The sequence below is a fragment of the Gasterosteus aculeatus genome, chromosome 1 (genome assembly GCF_964276395.1).
Source record: "Gasterosteus aculeatus chromosome 1, fGasAcu3.hap1.1, whole genome shotgun sequence".
In the NCBI taxonomy this organism is placed as follows: domain Eukaryota; kingdom Metazoa; phylum Chordata; class Actinopteri; order Perciformes; family Gasterosteidae; genus Gasterosteus; species Gasterosteus aculeatus.
The window spans coordinates 10,189,265-10,210,512 of record NC_135688.1 but is presented as its reverse complement, the minus strand read 5'-3'; the positions used below and the strand labels follow the sequence as shown (position 1 = coordinate 10,210,512).

Sequence of the window (21,248 nt, the reverse complement as noted above, 5' to 3'; positions counted from 1 at the left end):
TCCTTCATGTTCCAGCTGTGTTTTGATTCTGGTGTGTCTACGGTAATAAAAGCACAGCATGTTGTAACCTTCACATGAAAACCGAATAGCACAAATACCCGTTTGTGTTGTAATTTAATAGCTAAAAGACCAAGTTGTATGACCGGGTCTGGCCCATGTAAAGAAAACACTGGTGGGAGAGACGGATATGAAACCTATGCAGATTGTTCGAGAGGAAAAACTGACCCCCACTAATCATGCTCTGTGTGATTGGGGTCGTGCAAATATGACTGAGGACACAGTCAGTAATGTGATCGGACAGAAGTGTGTGGACTTTATCAAACAGTGGGCAGTGCACCTTGAACCCTGACTGACTATTTATTTAACAGTGGGTCACATTTTAAACTGTCAAAGTACACATGGTGCACTTTATGCGTCATAGTTTGACAACTCATGTAAGAAAAATATACCTACAAATAATTACTTTTTAACGTATTTACTTTTAGTTTTGCCATTTACCTCGACTAACAATACACTTCAATTTCAAATCAATACATACACATGTACTGAGGTTTTTCATCCCTGGGAAGTATTTGCTCTGATATTAGACGGAATGTAGATCACCAGAAAGGGTGGACTATCGGGTAGATAAGAGGTGACATTCCGAGAGAGAAGAACAACACGAGACACGAGCTATCCGTTTGTGCTGTTGGTACAGGAAGTTGTCCTCTCACAGACATTTCTCCAAGTATGTGAAAATAGTTGCATTGTCTTTCTGAGAAAAACACTATGTGAAAGTAGCTGCATTGTCTTTCTGAGAAAAAGAAACACTTCAGGATCTTAAAATGTTTAATTGTGTCGGGAAATCGAAGGACAGACTTCACAGCCAGTCTTATATGACGTGGATGGAAACATATATATACAATTGTGACCAGTTTTGGAGATAATGTTTCCCCCCCCTCAGAAAAAAAAGGTGTTAAATATTTTCCCTGTGTCGTGCTGGCTACATTTTGGTGTTGAAATCCTCTGGTAAAGGCTCAACAAATCTTATACCAGTTATCTAGCCACGTCCTGTTAAAATCTATGGGTTGGATAAATGTTTCAGCCTGCATAGGAAAACAGGGATCAATTGGGAGACGTAATGTGTGAGACACAGGGCCAAGGATCACTGTTGCTCGGAAACCGTGTTGCCCTGAAAGGAAAGTTGCAGTGAGGGAAACAAGGAATAGCATTCTCATATCAGTGACATTGCACATCCAGTTTGAAATGTTGTATTAATTAATAGGCCAAAGATATAACCCTAAAACAAAGTGTACGTATCTCATCATCAGTGGAGGGAGAAGTAGTAACGTAATATAAAAATCATCACATGATGAGGAAATGTCCCCTGTTGCTTTAGTATCAAAATATAAGTGCACTCAAAAACAGAATATCCAGAAAAATTGTTTGGCAAATTTGCCTAATGTGAAAAAAATGAATATATGCAACGTGTTTCAAAAATAAGAGGGAAAAAGATCTAATAGTCTAAATCTTCCTAAACAATGTCAGTTGTAATTGTGTCCATGAACCGCTGGGCAACTCCCTCCCTCTCTCTCTCTCCCTCCCTCTCTCCCTCCCTGTGAATAGGAGGGCAGATGCTGGATTCGGGAGACGGTCCGCCATTATTGTGAAGAAAAAAAAAATCGACTTCCACACGCTGTCACACATTTCGCCTGCAAGGGGCTGAAGAGGAGAAAGGAGACGAGGGGCGATCGGGACGATCGGGACGATCCGCCGCGCTTTGAAAGTGGCGCTTCTGGTAAACGCAGACGGGGGCTTTTGATCGCGTTTCATCCGCACTCTTTATGTTTGACACAACAAAGGAAATAATAACTGGTGAAAACAACGTGGTGGTGAACCAAGAAGGGGAAGAAAAACACACACACACACACCGAAACAGCGCTTTAACAAAGCCTCTCCACCCCTTTTCTCCTCGCTTCCAGACGAGGGGGGAAAGACCGGAGTTGGAACAGCTATTTTTTTTTCCCTGACGAAAATTTAGGTTTTTTTTTTCTTCCACTCCCTCCTCTCGCAGAGACACAGATACGCATCTCGTTTCTGGAAAACTTCACTCCGATGAAAGCACGAGCACTTAATTGGGGGAAGCAATGGACACAGGTAGCCCGCTGATTTGAGAGAGAAGAAAAAAACCGGCGGAGCGCGATCCATGTCAGTGTTGGTAGGAAGTGTTTGAGCGTGTTTTAAAAAAAATATATATATTATTATTTAAAAGCAAGTCTTTCGCCCGGCTGTGAGCGAGAGGAGCAGCGACAGGAAAAGGGAAAGAAGGAGCGGACGAGCGGCGGAGGACGCGGTGGTATGTCGACTCTTCTTTTGCACCGAATAACACACGCGAATGGAACCCTTTGAAACACAAAGGCTAACATATACACACACACACATTATAAATAAATAAATAAATATATATATATTGAAAATATATATAATTTATTTCAGGCGTTAACCGTCTCCGGGTGATTATGGAGCGGGGAGGCGCGCGCCGCCTCCATGAGGCTGGAGGAGATTTGAAGCCTTTAATAGAAATAATAACAGCGATTGTTCTAATGACGATGCACGCGCGTGTGCGCGTCGGACGGGTTCCGTCGCAGGCAACATCTGCCCTGTGCCTGCTGTTTGTTTTTATTAAACGGGAAGTTCACCGAGCAGAAAGAGGAGGGGGAGGGCGGGGGGGGTCATAAAGATGGATCTTATCCAAACATAAAAATGGTTTGTACTAAAACACCTGGAATGCATTGGTCCTGTCAGGCCTGGAGAAACTCCCCAGGATGCCTGGAATATAAGCAGCAATACGGATTTTCAATCGGTAGAAGGGGCGTCGGGGGGGGGGTGTTTGCTGTCAGCTGTTTGATTTTATTAGTTTGTCAATGTTCTGATCAAATGCTGATTTAGACTGTCTGGGCTCTGTTTTTGGTCATGTTGTAGTTATTTAGTAGCCACAAACCATAGCCCTCACCAGTTTTAACATCAGGATTTAAGCTCTTGCACCTTGGAGTTGTTTTGAAAGATGTGTTTCCCTCTTTCTGTTAAATGTCCCACTAACTTTGCAGGCTGCATGTGAAGTGCTTCCTGGTGACACGGCGGTAGAATGTGCGAACGCCCTGCTGAGGAGTAACTGTCCTGTGCTCCTGGTAAACTTAACCTGTCACACAAGTGACTTAAAATCTTCGCAGACAGGATGTGCCGTATACATGTGGTCATATCTACTAATTATCTAGATCTATATCCAACTGGATTGGATGGACAGAGCTCGTCAACCCCTTAATGGTCTCGGACAAGGTAGAGACAGGCCGATCAAGGTGACCTAATAATGATAACAATTAGAGCCACTATTAATCTATTTCTGTGCCAGAACTTGTCATCGGTGTGTCCACGACTCAAAGTGGTCATTGCCCTGCCAGCCACTCCCTTTTTTCTCTCGCAGTCCTTCCGCCGGACTTCAGTACTTTCATTTTAAAGTGGTCTTTCTAGCCGCCGCTGGGGTATTGATTTAAGATTGACTGTGAAGGACTTCGAAGGAAGGGATTAGGAGGGGAATATCTGTGTAGATTTGTGATATGGCCTTCACACAGCCAGGGCTGTGGCCTGTACTGCTGTGTCATTCCCAGATGGAGGGGACATTTTCTAAAAACAGGACCCGTGTAGTGGATTTACGATTTAACATCCTGACCAAAGCAATAAGTTGACAAGTCCCTGCGTTTGCTGGTTTTTCTTTGACTGAGTGCTTTTTGAGCTTCAATCAACTTAATTGGAACGACCATGCCACGGGGGAAGTAAACAAAAGTGCACACACTTTCCCCGGCAATACGGTCTCTTTGCTCTCAGGTAAATGCATTAGCAGCTGTCAGCGCTTCTGTTCGCTGCTTGATTGGGCCCTCTGCAGTGCAGTCACACCTCTCCAGGAAGCCTCTTCTTCCCCTAATGGCCGTGCCATTTGCCCTGACAGCAGGCGAGCTACCAGTATACCCAGTCACCCCTGTCCGTCCGCCCGCCCCTGGGCTGCGGATCGCGTCCTGAGTCCCTGGGCTAGAACATGTTCCTGGGATTAGAGGAGGGCAGGCTTTGTTCGTCAGGATGTAGGCCAGAGATGTGGATGTGTCCTTTTCATTATAGCCCTCACTTCTCTTCAACATGACTTCTGCACAGGGGAATCCAATGATTTGGGCCCTTTAGTGTGAAGCATGTTCTGAGTCTGTAAACCCGGACGTGGGTTGATATGATTTTAAATGTCACTAAATTTGAACCAGACAATCTTCTTTCCATGTCAACCCAGGCTTTCTCCTCCAAAACACCGTGCCGCTGAAAGAACTGGTGGCCTGTCGCTCTTTTACCGATTTCACAGCTAGCACACCTGTCAACGCAGAGTGACTCCATATGCCGGGGACAGAAATGTCTCTGCTCATCTGAAAATGTGCCGTTCACTAAATCTCGCCCGTCTCTTGTATCACACGGGAGGTTTGCTTTTGAGTCCGTGCAAGTCTGTGTCTGATGGAGAAAAGAGCTAATTATAGCGGGCAGCTTTGGAGTTTGGCGGAGCAGATTACAGTCACTCGCCTCTCAATGGCCGCCTTGTTCTAGTGGCCGATTATTAGGCAGAGAGAAGTGCATTCTGGGATGATTGTATCTGAATTTCCATTAGAAAGTGTGCCTGCCTCTGTTGAACTGAGGTTCTCTTCTCTCCCCACTGGTTCAGCTCCCATGCTCATTACTAATATGCAGATGCGGACGGCTTGATATAAAGGCCTCTGTATTGTGCCCCTTTTCTGTTTAAAGCCACTTTAACTCCATATCCCTGAATGGCCGAATTATGTGTAAAAGGAACGGATCCCCCAATCGGCGCCTTGTTTATATTTCATTGAACAAAAATGATTAGAGGATATCACGAGGCCCTTTTGTAACAAATGGCCAAAGGAGTTTGTAAGTAATTCTGATGGAAATCAATCTGTATTATTAAAGATTGTATTTTCTCTCTGTCCTAAGCCCACTGTATGATCGCATTGCTTTTCCAAAACAAATGCATTATTAATGGTTAGTGCTAGTGGGAAGTAGGGGTTTTAGATATGATTAATGGTTTGAATGGTGGCCTTTAGAGCCGCGTTGGGATAGTTTTTACCAGCTTTCACTGGTTGGAATTGTGGTGACCATGGAGATGAAGGACCAGGATGTAAGCCACAGAGGAATGGTGACCTCTGGACGTGAGCGGCCCCGCTTTGCTTTTGCAGATACAATTACACAACAGAGGGGCAAGGCTAATGGTCTATGGTAATTTGGAAAAGCTGCAGAGGGGGAACATGAGGGGATAAACTAGGAACAGGAAGAGACTGACACAACAAAGCAGGTAGTCAGTTGGAGAAGAAAAAAAAGCTACAAGCATGAGAGAGTAAAGTAAAACGCGAACTGCCAGTTTCTGCTTCGGGCTGTGTTCCTGGTATTGTGCCCTTTCAGCTTTCTGCTTAGAGTTCAACCAATCAATGACAGCCACAAGTAACCCTGCTGCTTGGCAATTGGCCACAGCTGAATTCCATGACTCAGCGTGTCGGTAGATAAAATGTTATGAATGAGTCTGTGCCAATGAAATTAGTTTAAATAGATTGAACTGCTGCTGGTATAATTCCATGCAAAAGGTGTTAATACATAGTTCATGCTTTCACCACGTTAAGGGTATAATGGCCTGTGATTTGTTTATGGGTGAGTCAGTGTTTTACACTGACTGTACTTTGGATTTTGGAAGGCTGAAGAAACTGAAAAGCTCTCGTAAAACCAAGAGAGATGGACCTGAAATCCACCTACAAGAATTAAAGGATCACTTTGAGCAAGTTAGTCTGTGGACACTAATATACACACTGGCACATGCCCCACCCCCCCACTCACACTCAAAAGTTCATTTTCTTAACATGTCGAGCTGACCTTCCCTCATGTCGGTCGCGAGGCTTCATTGCCTAAATTGGGCTGAAGTCGCTAGCTTCCCTTTGGGAGGGGGTTCCCGAGAGGTAGATGGAGACGAGGAGACCGCATTTTTTAAAAGTGAGGGGAGGATTCAGATTGATGGCCATGAGGAATGATGGCAGGTGCCGCAGTTGGCCCACCTTCCACGCAGGAGGCGTCGCGTGTGAAACTTGTTGCTCATCCGTCAAACAATAACGGTGGTCGCTATTCTTTCCCATCCTAGAGCGAGGCGGAGCGCTGCAGCATTTAATACATTAAGCCAAGAGGGTACATCGCGCTCTGATTTACATACTGAGAAACATTCCAACAGGACACCTTATGCATTCCTTTTATTTAGTGCCGGGGTTGTGCATCCTTGGGGAATCCTCTGTCGGATTAATTTCATCCCTAACAGCTACTTCGGTGTGACTGAGCCACTCTGAGGTGGGGTGTTATCTACAAAAAGACTGGCCACACAAGCAAGAGATAGAAAAAAAAAAAACATGCATCCCCACCTCGGCTGCTCTCCTCCAGCTGTTCTGTAAACATTGTAACTGAAACCAATAACTTGTGTGACTAACCACGGCTATTTTGCTAAATTGTTATGCATTAGCCACAATAAAAGTAGGTGTCTAGTAAAATATGGCGCAGGAATGATGTTAGTATTTGGCAGTTTGTAAACTGTGCAGAGGCACGAGTCAGGTTGCAGGTGGTTCTAATGTAAAGTCCCTCTGCTGTGAGTTGTAAACTCCTTCTTTAAGTTTGGGTCGGTGCCATGTCGATTATAATGCATAACCGTTTTTAGCAGCATGGATGTTAATGGTCAAGGACAGCATCTATTCGTTTGTGTCTTATCACGCCATGTTATCTATTTATGAGGATCTCTCTCGCTGTACCTGCTGCTTCGACCCGGCGTTCTGACAACTTGATTGGAAATGACCCTGTACACCTGCACCATACGAGAAGGAGGCGTAGAGGTGTTCCAACATATTCTAATTAAAGTTGGCAGGTTTAATCACAGATTGATAAGCATCGGGGAAGAAAGGAGAGCAGTGGAGTGCAGAGGAAAGGAAAGCGGCGCCTGGAGACTCAAACAACCAGGATCCTTTTTGAAAGTGCCTCACTCAACCCCAAGTCTCTCTGGCTTTTCTCAAACTCCTCCTAAACTATCGATTACCCTTATCGACTGCGCTTCTTTCACTCCTCCTCGTCGTTTCACAATCCACAGATTATTTCTGTTCCCGTGGATCCCTCCGTCGCTCACATTTTCCATCCTTGGAGCACAGTGAGACGTTGTCGTCAGCTGTGGCAGAGGACACAGGAAGGGCACCTCCTTGTCACTAGATGTTTGTCTCAGATGCCACTTCAGGGAGATCTGGGCATCACTGTGGTGGCCTGTGGCATCTCCGCAGGGAATATGTGCTGACACGGTCTCTCTCCCACACAAGGAAATTCAAGCCCCTTGTATTTGGACCAGGGGCATTTTTCAATTCAATTCATTCAATGTTTTGATTAAGTATTCGTAACTTGGAGCTGGCCTGAGGCATTTTATCATTTCCAAATCCTTATGGCGGCAGTTATTGTTTAGTATTCAGGCAACTCATTGAGGCAACTCAACTTTGAACGTTTGGAAATCTGCATGGGAGTGGCTAACTCACACTGGCTCCTCCCCCTCGGGACACAACTGTCGGGAGTGGTTCTGGCCGTTAGGCGTTTGTGTGACAGTGGACATCATATTCTCTTTTAAGGTGAGGAGATAAGGCGGCTGTATAGCCATTTATTATCGCAGGCAGCGAGCCCCTGACACCTGCACGTCCCTTATCTGGCCGTGTCCCAGGCTCTTTTTTTTTTTTTGGCCCGAGCTCGGGCTGATGAGAAAAGCGCTGCTCGGCGCGCACGCGCGCGGCCCGGCCCGCCTTTATCGATTTGCAGCGCCGTCGCCTGTCATCCAGCCACCACTTAGCTAATGATGTCCATACTATTGTTTCACAGCTGGGAAAACGGCCATAAAGCAGAGCGGCGTCGCTGGGACAGATGGGGTTTTGCCGATAGAGGCACACCCAAAGCCGCCTGGGCCACATTGAATGTCCCTGTCTGTCTCCTTCCGTCCTCCTTCTCCCGTTTCTTTACCCTGCTGCTGCATGAAAGAAAGGCGGACCGTGAATCCTGAATCCAGCGTGCCAGTCTTTATGTCGGCCTGGTTTTGACCTTGTTGCTCTGACTGTTACGGCTGTTGGGCAAACAGCACATTTATGCGAAAGAAATCATCTTGGTGATGACTCACCTTGAATGCTTGAATCTAGAGGCAATTCAAAGAGGCCGCAATGAATGCCAGAAAGATATATATATATATATCCAATGGGCCATTTTGGAGGGTTGTAAACGGATTCATCTGTGAGATGGGTTTTTATGGGAGTGACGTGGGTCATCTCTCTTCTCAGTGCTGTAATTTCCCAGGATGCAGTTGGGGCCCCAAGGTCCTTAGCTCTTATGTCAGAGTTCATTTCCTGTTGCAGTGCTCCAGCCGCTCCTGAGGATCCACCATTTTGTAACATTCCCAACGAGGACCGGAGTACTGCGTCTCAACTCAACCCCTGTTTTCATAATTATGAACTAAAATAAGATCAGAGTTCAAAACTCCTCGGGCGGCCGGTTAGCACGGCCGCTGGCTGACTACGGCACAAGTAGTAGCGGTGTGATTGTGTGTCCTGCCGGTAAACGGCTCACAAACACGAGGCAGTTAAAGGTTTCAGAATGAAGACAGCCTCACAATAGTCCTGCATCTTCCTTTCGTCGCTATTCTGACTTGCGTGAACGTCCTGAGTTGTGAAGATAAGAGTAAGGGAAACAAGGGGGAAGAATGTAAACACTTCTAGTTGTTTTCGGTTCGAGCGTTGTTCAGGGAGAGGACGGCCTCACCACGGCTGGTATTACTCACAGTCATCGGGGGGGGAAGAGAATGCAGACCTTTCTTCCCAATGAGGGAAAAGATTGTTGTGAATGCAGTTCGTCGGGTCCAGACGAGCCGCGAGTTGGGCCCGTCGTAGCTTCAGTCCATGTGACTGCCAGAGAAAGAATGAGCGCGAGGTGAACCTAACACGGACTAATCTTTGGTGAAACATGACAACGACAAAATTGTCATCAGTCCAGACTTGAAGGATGTTAACTCGTATATCAGTTACGTTGTCAATGCAGTCTTCCATTTCCACAGAGAACATTTCTCCACAGAAATGTGAGCGATCTCGTTTGAGGGCGTAGTGAGGAGAAAAGTAGCGGATGCAGAATTTTCCTCTGTACATTTAAATGAACTTAATTTGAATTCTGTGTATCTGTATTTGTACAGATGATTTGTAGTAGATGTGAGCTTTTAAAAAAAAAAAAAATGTTATTTACCTTCCTGAGTAATGTCAACAAGAAGTGTTTCTACAGATATCAAATTGGAGTGCCAGGAATCATGATTCAACTTAATGGATTCATGAAAACTGTAACCTTTACTAAACAATTATTGCATTTTAATATTTTAACATAAATTGTATTTATATTTATTTTCTGGGTACTATAGTGTGTTATTGTATTGTTCAATCGCATTGACCATTTGATCTAAATGGGTCCCAACCAAGGGGAAAGCTATTCACACTGTGCGTTCATGCAGTTACTCCCAAAAGGCCAACTAGTTCATCCCTAATTACTCTGAATGACTAATGCCGTATTCATCCAGCAGCGATTGTGGTAAATGCTGACTAAGTTAGACTAGACTTATTGTTGATCATATCTGACCGGTCGATGAGAAGAAATATATTTCAACAATCAAGAGAAAAGTTAAATAAGAGACACCATGGTGTTTTGGTTGGAATTTGCTCTTGCCGTAGATCATCTGCATCATCGATTATGAAAATGTTTGACTCTATTCCTGACATCAAAATTAAGATTCGTTCTGCGAATAGGATTGATTAGAGAATAGATATGCTTTTTCCCTGAGTAGTACTTGAAGCCCCTGGATTGTCCTCCCTAGTGACAGATTTAAACAAAAGGGTTTATCAGAAATGAAGCTTTGCCCATGTGGGAACATGCAAACTCAGGCTAATAGCATTTCTTGTTTTCGTAGTATACGTCAAACCAATTAGTCTGTAGTTCACTGAAGGGGTCATTATGCCTCTCCTTCGTCCACGAATATCGCTAGGAAGCTTTTAAATACGGTCACTGCTAATGAGCATAAAATGACTAGTAGTGTTTTTAAAGTAGCTTTAGTTGTTTGAGTTCATGAGTGGAAATCTATTCTACTTCTCAGCTCAAGCATTGCGAGTACAAACGTAATGCTTCAACCCAACCATGAACCTACGTACTTCCTATTGTTTGTGAAATACACAAGCTAACAAAGTTATTACTTTAAACAATGCATGGGGCTGTGCGGTACGGCCAAAAATCCATACCTCGGTATTTAGAAAGATTCTGACAGTATCCCAGTATGTGACACTATTGCCTTCTTAAGTAAGCACACGGTCCGCCGCCGCCGCCAACTTGCTCTTATCTGGCCGGCAAGTCGGCGTGATAGTGTGATAGCTTGTTGTGGCTGTTAGTGTTGCCACCAGAGGCTCGACAGACTGTAATAAATTGTTTTCTGATCTAACTTGCGTCGGATTTTCCAAAAAAACAACAACCGCCAAACAATAGTTGCGTTACTTCTTGTTGTGGGCTTTACCCAGCATGCAGTTTGGCAGGGTAAATTAGGGTAAGTTGTTGTGTCGTGGTGTTTTACCCTGTTAAAGAGTGTTTGTTGTGGGTTATTCATTGTTTTTTAAACGATAACTCAAATCACCAAAACACAAGTAAGACCAGCTACGGCCGCTGCGCGCTCCCCGATGACGTGTAAAAATAAATTCTGCCGCCTGCCGAAGAGCAAACGTCAGTTGTCACGGCGTAACACCGTATGAACGGTACGTGAGAAATTCATACCGTACGGGACCGTAGCGGTATACCGTTTGAACCGTATCCTGCCCAGTCCTACAATGCGATACATGATCTTGGTCATGTCGGTTAATGTGCTCACTGTGGTAGAAGTAATTGGTAATTACCGTGCTTTTTTTATGAGTTTCCTGTCAAACATCTGCCAGAAATAACACCAAAGCTTTCCTTCCATTATCTCAACCACCTGCTGCGTTTCGTATACTGTGCAAGTATGTATGCATGTGCCAGAGAGACGTAGAGTCTGAAAGAAATGCCTCTGAATATAAAGTCTTGTAGGATAAAACTGTTAAAGTATGTCTGAGTCATCAGCTCAGTCGTTAAGTGTATTCAGTCCCGTTGTTTGGATTCCAGCACACCTCTAGAAACCAGCAAACCAACCAAACAAGGCCCTCAGACAAGTTTAGCCTGCCCTTGAACCACAAAAAGTATTACACATGAGCACACTTATTGTCAGACCTTACGCAATCTCTATTTCAACACATATCTTACAGGTTCGCACCCACAACATTTCAATTTTGCTTCACAACTATGTAAATACATCCTATCGCTGTCCCTGGTCTCCCTCAGGGTTTGTCCATAATGAGTCAGATTTCAAGAAATTGTGCAACTCTGACGGTATTCTCCTATGGGACCACAGAGCAAGGCCTTCATCTACAGCCGTGTCTTTTCCTGTCCCTCCCTCCCTCCCTCCCTCCCTCCAGAGGTCATAGTTGACAGGAGACATGGGTGGGTGAGGTCGTTCCTCACCCCAGGGCCTCCGGGGATCCTCTGGTGCCTTGTGAGGTCGGGCAGGACGGGAAGGGTTGATGGCGATTTCAGGGGGAGGTTGGGAGGACGAGCGTGCTGTTTGTTTTTTTACACGTCGGCCCTGAAGATGGAGACGCAGCATGACGACGGTTAGGGCCGCATGGCCACAAAGGGCTCAGTCATGGGAGTATGTGCATCTATAAATATCCCCAATGCCGACAGACTGAGTTTGAACTGTGATTCAGCACTGCTTACGCCACTGTTTTTGCTACATAGTCACCAAGAATAAGCCGAGTTGAGATTTGCTCTCCTGCACCAGGCGTCAGTCAGCCAGTGATAGTTGTTATGCCGCACGCTGGGTCGTTGATATTTTTTTTTTTTTTTACAGAGGTTCGATCATGCTCAGCATCGTCTTTGAGCGCGAGGGGCGGAGTTCCCGGGGTACACAGACTATGTAGCGTGGTAAACAGCTCTTACTGCTCGCACAGCTGGGGCACACGGTCCTCTGCGGTGCATAGAGAGAGGAATTGGGAACAGACAGACAGACACAAAGGGAGGGAGGGGGGGAGGAAGGGGAGGGTGGCTGGACCAACACAACAGAGGAATGCCGGGAGGACCTTCAGGGCCGGATGCAAACTGCAAAAAGCAAAAAACGAGCGCAGAGGAAACGAGAGCAGAACTGATTTTATAAACAACAGATCCGCAGCTCTCAGAACCAAGCGGCGTCAGCCGCAGCCCGAGGGCGGGAAAAGGCAACGGCGACGGCTCCGACTCGATCCAATCTCAGCGTGTTGACAGTTTGTGCATGCGTTCAACAGACAGACCTTTTGCCCCTCCCCTCCCGTGTCCTCCCGCCATCCTCTGCCCCGCGCTCGCTGCCCAGTGCCGATTGGCTGGGGGCAAAGCGAGGGATGAGGTTTTGTCGTCTAATCTGCCAGCAGATCACCACTGATGGGCCTCTGTCGAATGGCTTTAGTAAATTACTGTTCCAGCGAAGGGCAAATCCCTTCAATCAGATAGCAGCTCTCTCTCCCTCCTTCCCAAGTCCCGCACTCTTTCTCTTCACTACATCAGTCAGGCTTTGACTTTATCTCTTCACCACTAGCTTCTCTCCTCTTTGCCTCTCTATAGCTTCTGGGCTCTACTTTTGTCTTTTTGTTGTTGTGTAAATACCTCATATGGTGCACCTGTTTGTGTGTCTGTACTCAGGCGAGGCAGTATACCGTACGGTATGAATATCTCACGTACCGTTCATACCGGTGTTGCGCCGTAAAAACAACTGACGTTTCTCTTTGGCGGAGCGCGCGGCGGTCAGAGCTGCTTGTTTACGCGTGTTGAGATTTCGTGACACAAACAATTCGTAACACATAATTGTACATTTATAACCCTACCCCTAACCCTAAAATTACCTCGCCGAACTGCATGCTGGGTACAGCTCACAACAAGAAGGAACTCTCCACACACTAACGAGCTAACAGGCTAACACGCTAACTCGCCAGCCAGTTGCGAGCGAGCGGCCCTTTTACGGGATCGATGAATTAATGTGTTCTCACGTGCTTGAGCGCCCGCTCAGCATCTCGCCGTCGTAGACCGAGCTTTGGCGTGTTTGGCAGAGCGCCTTGAGCGCCGTCTACAACCAGTATGGATCAACCGATTAACCAATTGATCCATATATAAGGCGCTCCCGATTATAAGGCGCACTGGCGTTTTTTGAGAAAATTAAAGGCTTTTAAGTGCGCCTTAAAGTGCGGAAAATACGATACTTGAAAAAGCAATAGTGTCACATAGCGGGATACCGTTGGAATCTTTCTAAATACCGTGATATGGATTTTTGGCCGTACCGCACAGCCCTAGTTTGTCGTAGATCTCATGAGAATGGCGTTATCGTCGTCCTGTGAGCCTGAGGTTGAGGATAGTTCCTGTTGGGGAAAGCAGAGTGACCTCCTGTGTTTTGTTACAGCTGCCTCCCAACTATCAATCGCAATCCCTCAGCGATGGCAGATGGCAGCCGGGCATGTCCGATGTCACACTATTGGTTATCGCTGCAAAGGCCGCTCCGGCTCGATAATTAACAGGTGGTGTTTAGGAGGAGGCGGTGAGGCCACTCACGCACTCCCCATGTGATGTTGTGTCTCACCAAACAAGATCTCCAGAAACTCGACCCAGAGGGAATATCTGTTTGGCGAATGATGAGGCAGAGCAATATTCCAGTCCGAGTGGCACGCAGGTTTTGATCACGTTTGAGACGTTTACGCGGGCCCCATTTGTTCATGTTGACAGATTCAAATGTGGTCCAAGTTTCAGAGCGTGTGAGTCATGATGAAAAAGCAGATTAGGCGTTAACTCACCGTGGTTCCCGTCTGTCTTGATACTGATGGATCACCAGTGGAAGATGAGGGCAACAACACAATATCAGGCTTCACTCCATTGTGTAAATTATTAGTAAGGCTGTAACCAACAGTGTCTTTCATCATCCCTTTATGTGTTGCGTATTGTTTGGTCTTCTGTGTATTTCACATCTATAATTTAAGATAACCTGGACCGGATGTATTGTTATACTCTCTGAAAATGCACAGACTAAGTTCTAAGTCTGGCCGCAGTACCAAAACAGATTAAAATGACCAGACCTCTCGTGTTTGGAGAGCCCCACCCTTCTTTATCGACTCTCTCTCCCCCTGCAGTCTGAAACATCTGCCTGCCTCTCAGCCGGCCTTACCTTCTCCCCCCCCCCCACCACACACACACTGCTACTGCCGCGGGTGCTAGCAACCAAGCTCGTGCCGATGTCAGAGCCTCTAATCTCTCACATAAAGGCCATGCAAGGGGAATTTATGTTCGCCTTCCACGGGAAGAAAAGGAGAAGCGTAGAATCGTTTGAGCAGGTTGATAGATAAGGCTCTTGTGCTTTCTGTGTGGTGCTTTTTAAGCCATGTTAAGCTGCCTAATTAGACATAATCTACAGACCCCAGACTGAGGCGGAACTAATGAAGTTTAAAAGACTCAAATCCCACCCTAGCATCACGCTCTCCTCTACACCATCACTCGCGCCTCCTGGTCTCATCACTGTGGTCTCCTCTCTGCTGCCTACCATCGCACTCTCTCTCCTCCTTGCAGCATACTCCGCCCTCTGTCCTCCTTGCAATCCCACGCGTTCCTTTTAAAACCATTGCCATTAACCGTGTCTTGCGTCACACACAGACGGCCTGTCCTACCTACATTACGAGCTTCAAACGCGTATCATCAGAACAAGTGAAACCACGCCCGAAACAAACATCAAATGCACAGCTGTATACGCCGCATGAGCACGAAAACAAGAAACGTTTTGCAGATGGAGTCGAATGGTAATGGCAAATGTGCAAGAAAGCTTTCAGCTAAATCAGAAATTCAGATTTATACTCTTATACTAGTTCTTTTGATGGATGGTGAATGGGAAGTTATACGGGCATACAATACCACTGGTAAACACATATGTAGTGCTAAAGGCTATGAAGGAAACGCCTCTCTGATTGGCGTACAGTGTGAGGTAGAAGGTAAAGAAAAACTTCTAATGATAGTTCCTCAAAGACCAAGCAAACAAATGAATACATATTGGATACATAATTAGTTCTGAGGCCAGGCTCTAATGGCTCCTGAGGTCAGTTGGAAAGGTTTACGTTGAACCAAGAGGGTAAATGTGACAAGTTACTTGGCAGAGTCTGCTGTACTTTAGCACATTTCTTTCTCTGCAGCAGTTCTGCTTCCACAATCTTCCTCGGCCTCGTTCTTAAGCCTTCCTTCTTCCCCTTCCAGGAAGAAGAGAATGTGTTTCATGTCGGAAACACACTTCCCTGGCCTAATCCCTTACGGTGCAAATCTGTGCCCTGGCCAATGTGTACGAATATTTGTGGATGAGTTATTTCCAATTTTCAGCCAGCTGATGCTATATGCTTTGTTCATACACCACCACTGGGTGTGATGGATGTGATGTGGCCTCTCTGTTGATGCTGTGGCAGGTTTACGTTTCCCTCTGATCTCTGCATCGCCCAAGTTTTTCCTTAAGCTAAGCAGCGGTTATTTTCTTCTCTGGCTGGCACGCCTGTTTGTAAACGCTCGTCCTCTGTCCAGGAGGAGATTGCAGCTGACCATTGTTGGGTTTCATCATCACTATCAATGTGTTGCTTCACTCGGCAGAGCATGTCAGAGAATTTTCTACACCCAATTATCGTCGCCACAATTCCCTCATTCCTAACTTGTCTTTACCTGGAGTGATTGTGGCCTTCAGTGCTGTCAAACTCATTCTCTTCACTATTTCCATGGGCCAAAGTGTAAACACAAAATTAACCATTTTAAAATGACCTTTTTTGCACCTATCGACTGCAAAAAAAAACCCATTAACCTTTTTTATCAAATTCTGTCTCCCCTCTGCCGCTGCTCTTAATGTGACAAAGCGCTCCCCTCCTGTGCTGCCCAGTATCATGGTGGTGCTGAGAGGATGTGAGGGCTGCTGCATTCTGGTCTTGCTTGGTTAGCCAGTGTGTGATGCTGGGGGCAGCTTTGTTTTGTTGCTGAATGCGCTGTTCCACTGAGGGCACAGCAGACGACGTGGAGCAGTAGAGGACGGAGGGGATGGAGAAGGAGGGGGGGGGGGGGGGGGGGTGGAAAAGGAAAAGCAGCAGCAGCAGCAGGAGGCTAAAAAAAAAAGAGAATATGAGAGCTAACAGGGACGGACACAAAAGGAGAGGTGGGGTACCAGATAAATGGGACGGGAGAAAAGGCTGGAGCAGAAGGGGAAATGTGGAGAGGATGGTGGTGCATAGGCACAAAGAAAGAACCTCGCCTCCTTTTGGAGAGGGAAGATAACTGGGTGTTTGGAAATGCTGAGGTGGACAGAAGCCATACCGTCCGCCTGCCTGCCCCCTCCCTCCCATTCTTTCACCGACTGTGGCTGTTTTTGCGCCTTTTCCTTTGCGCATTTTCCTTTCAGTGTGTGTTTGTCTGCACCTTCACGTTGTTATTCATATTTTTACATAGCATTTTTGTCCCCTCCCCTGAGATAGCAGCCCAGATTTTGTGCTGGAAACGTGTGAATACTCAGACACGGCAAACCCCTGCACTGCACCACCTTAATATACATGCATGCATTAATAGCTTTTTGTGTAAAACACGGGAGGATGTCTGCAGTAGTTTTCTCTGTGCGTCTGCACATACATGTCTTATCAGAATCGTTCACTGATGTATAGCCTTTCTCTACATTTCTGGGACAAGATGCTCAATTAGTTAAAGCAAATGTTCTGTAAAGGTCATAATGCAGGGCCACTTGGTAGTGGGCGTGGCTGCGGAGAAGCAGAATAACCACTGCATTGTAGTGCTAAACACTTTTGATTTCATTCTAACATTTGTTTTTATCGTGATTGTTTCTTATGAATTAAATAACAGAACTATATTTGTTGTGGCTGTTCAAGAGAACTGCTACGTTTCTAAATTGACGATGAAGGAGGACTTGTTATTCTGTTGGTCTTCTGCTGTAACAAAACAAAAGTGATGAATTATCTTCGAAAAAACGTTTTTTTTTTTATTGATTTTCTAACTCAAACAACTAACAGTAATTGGCCAGAGCTGAGGACTTTTGCTGGTGAGCGTTGTCTTTAGTTGGTGAAATAGCTGGTTTATCAGACAGCATTATTCATGTAGATGACGGTGGCTCAGTTTGTCCACCAGCATCCAGTACAGACCGTAGTTTCAAATGGGAAATGAGAGAGCTCGGATATTTGGGCTATTTTCTCGTGATGACGATATATTGTTCAGGCCTTTCTTCCGGAGATGTTTTTGTGAGTGTGTATGTGTGTAGTTCTATACGCCATGCCAGGGGGGGTTTGTATGTGTTTTATGTTTTCTGGAAGCGGACTGTGTTGTAGATGGAACAAAGTGAAGCCCACTGCGAGTGTTGACAGCTTTCAGCTCGCTGGTGCTCAATACTGTGGGCTAGAATGGGAAGGCAAATCTGCTGCGTTTTTCTTTACCGGATGTGTCTGAATTTTGAAGGTCTCTCTTAATAAATTCAAGGTTTTGCACTTAAATGAAAATAAGACAATGACGAGTCCTTTTGTGCCATCTCCTAACCTCACTTCCCCTTTCATTGGCTTCCATTTTCTGTTCCTATTCCTCATTTTCCAGCCCCTCTTATTTTTCCTTGTCCTTGAAACCCTCTTGCTTCCTCTATTGGTATCTCTACTTGTTTAACGAATGGTCTGTTTTAAAATGCGATTGGAAGAACACCCCCCCGAGCGCACATTCATCCACATACAAGACGGAAAATAAAGAAGCCCCTTATCTCTTCTACCAGAGACACTTTCTTCATGGGCCCCAATGCAGATGAATAATATATGTGGATACAAGCGCGTACACATAATTGGTGGCGCCGGTGGTGGTGATGCTGACACGGGCCGTTGTAGGCTGTGCTTTTTGTAACATAGCTGGTGTGCGTGCTCTGCTGACTGCTGTCACTGTGGTGGGATGTAAAGTCTCCAAGGGCACGGTGATGAATGGGAGTGTTGTCACCAGTCGGGTCCAGCTGCCTTAATGCTGCATGTTCTCCTATTATACCAAGTGTGTGTTGCTGTGTGTTAATGTAGCTTGAAGTACGCTATTCCTTTGTGTGCACGTGTGTCCTATGTGTTAACGGCCAGGATGTTACACTTAAAAGCCACGTGCCGTCATCTTTGTCTGTGACATGCACCTGTGTGGTCGCTACTGACGCGCTTCCCCTCCAATCAGATGCACTGGCTTGATTTGCAATGGTACGGTTGGTGAGCGGGGGCCTTTTGACTTGAGAGGGGGGACTCAGGCCGTCAAAGCAGAAGCTGAATAATTTCCCGTCAGTCGGATTCATGATGCGCTGACGTGTGCGCATACATTTCCCTTCCAGTCGACTTGGTTGTGTGTTTTACAGATGGTGTGTAACGTTTAAAAAAAAAAAAAAAACCTACCTGAGTGAGGAGCGCCACATGAATATTCGGTCCCGCTGGGATCTCTTTTAGAAATCAAGGAGAGGGTGCACACTACACGCCGCATGAGACACACTTGTGTATGGAGAGTTGTAGAGAATTTATGTCTGCGTCTTTGCTTCATGAAGATGAATCGGCTGGTGATTTATGTTCAGTGGGTGTAGAAACTGCAAGTTCTAGGAGGCAAAAAATGAGTAATGTGGCCCTATTTCGACCAAACTCTCATGGTGGAAGGTGATACTGTTTGATAACTCAAAGCATATATTGTACCCAGTTTTAAACATCCATTACAGCTGTCAAGGCAGTTTTACTGATGGTATTTTCTGCAAAAATAAGCTCTCGGAATATATAATTAAACCTCAATTACTTTAATGAAATATTTCACGGTGATGCGATGTACGAGCTTAAAAAAATAAGCTATAGTCCAAAAACTGCTGAAACAGAACTACTACCATAGAACTGTTGGAGACAAAAAACAGGCACAACCGTTTCCTTTATTGGCCACAGTTTGGACGATGGCATTATAAATGCAGTTGTCTGTAAAACATTATATATATATGGAAGCTTCCAGGTATGTGTCCTGGTAATGCGCTCGGTTTAGACCAATGAGAGTCCAGCGTGAAGGCGAGGCGCATTAATGGTGTGGTAAACATCACTCTAGTGTAAATGCCGTGTCCTAACTGTCAACTAAGTTAATGCTTTTTCTAAGAATCTTCTGCACACGATGGAAAATAAATCTTTGCCTCTGCCAAAAGTACAAAATCAGGAGGGCCTTTATTTTTCTTTCTTTTTTAATATTCTCACTTGACTTTGTTGATGTTGAACTGAAGGGCCCACAGAGTGGACCTGCAGCCATTGCACTGCGTACCTACAACACCAAATCCCAAGACTGCATGTGCTGCTCCCTTGTCTCCCGGTTGGTCACCGTGCAGCTAATGTCCGTGGATTTGAATACACTAACGCGAGCAGGCGGAGGAAAGCTCGATACATCATTTGCATGTTTTACCTGGCGAGTCTGCGGGTCCCACTGAAGTCTTTTAGCCACGCGGCTCGAAAGGCTTTAGGTTATTGTTGTGCAAATGGACAGACACGAGCTCTCGCCTGCCTGCTCTTCTTCAGGGATCTAAATGGGAATCTGACGGGAGGTAAACCTGTCATTGTGTCGAGCCGTCCAGCAAACAGACGACGGCCTGACCGCCCAGTTAATGGTGAGATGGAGGGATAGAGTTTAATAGGCAGTGGAGAAGAAATAGCCGATTTGTTTAAACAGTGCTATATTTACCAGTCTGGACGATGTCAGATTGTGTTTAAATTGGCCTCCCAGTTCCCCGGTGTATCATTTATCTTCAAATTGTTCTTATTTAACCTGGCTTACTATTACCATACTTGATTGTGCCAAGAGTTTGATTTAGCTTCCATCACAGGTTGTTTCTACAGAGGCAAGAGGCTCACTTGAAAACCTAAACATCAGAGTGGACGGTGGGATGAGATCCAGGAGCAGGATGCTGCTACTGCCACTGGGACATGTTAAAGATGATCGGAAGCTAATGTGTAGGTGCATTGTTTTTAAATGCGCTTCTAAATGTAGTGGCAGGTTTCAGTGTGCGGCTCAACTTGCCCCTTTCCCTTTCTTTCACCTCCCCAGGGCTTGTTTTGCCTCCATTACAGCAAGTCTCCAGTGTGCAATAGGAACTAGGCTTCATCTGGCTTAATTTGTTTATTCCTTCCTACTAACGCCCCCCCGCCCCTCCAAAGTCCCCTCCTCACCAGTAGATTTTATCCCGTTTGGTTGTTCCCCGCGGTTCCCTCGGTCGGCTTTATGAATGAGCCCACTCGAGGTTGTACGGTCACCGTGTGCCTGTAAAGCCTTTGAACAAGACGCTCACACTCACTCTCTCTCTCTCATAAAAAACCAAAAAGAGGAATAAAAAGATAGCAGCAAGATGGCGAGAGCGAGAGAGCAAAAATAAGAAACAACCTTGAATCCCCTGATGTTTGTTTGTCGAGTGGACGCTGGTGAAGTCTTCACCTTCACCCGACAATCAAAGTAATGACCTCAGCCTACCAGTGGACACACTTGCATCTTCATGGGGGATGTGTGAGCGTGTGCGTGAGATGCCCCCCCTCCTTTGTCTGAGATCGAGGATTAGGAAGGTTTAAGGAGCGTTCGCCCAGCTGGGTGTGCACATTTGTGCGTCTTGTGTGAGGTTGGCGTTATTTGAGATGACGTCAGCACTTGAAGAGGCTGGTGTTGAATTTGAAACACTCAAGTGCCGAGGCTGCACTAAAAATGGCCGTGTGTTGTGAGTGGGGAAACGTCGCAGTAGCCTTGTGGGTTCATCATCAAAGCTCTTAAAGTAGTTGTCCATATAAAAGCAACACTTTACAGCCCATTTCATTTGATAAAAACGTAATACTTTCATAGCACACTGTTTTTTCAAGAGATGTCAATTATTTTTCTCTCACAAAGCATTCGCTACTCGTGTATTCAAAATGATTGAATGTAATGGCTGTTATGCTCTTGAACCAATTCTTCCAATGCATTGCAACACATATTTTCTTTATTGTTCACACTTGTACAGATTCTCATTC

The 21,248-nt window shown here is 45.7% G+C and overlaps 1 protein-coding gene across 2 annotated transcripts in view; it reads left to right on the top strand.

The window, feature by feature from the left end:
- Positions 1-1,563: 1,563 nt before the first annotated feature.
- The window catches only part of arhgap35a (Rho GTPase activating protein 35a), a 50,924-nt gene continuing 31,239 nt past the window's right edge, over positions 1,564-21,248 (top strand). Inside the window, exon 1 of one of the 2 annotated variants that reach the window (XM_040173613.2) lies at positions 1,564-2,335. The gene's annotated coding sequence lies outside the window, so the exon portion shown is untranslated. The remainder of the gene's footprint in view (positions 2,336-21,248) is intronic. The other variant, XM_040173621.2, reaches the window with a different exon arrangement.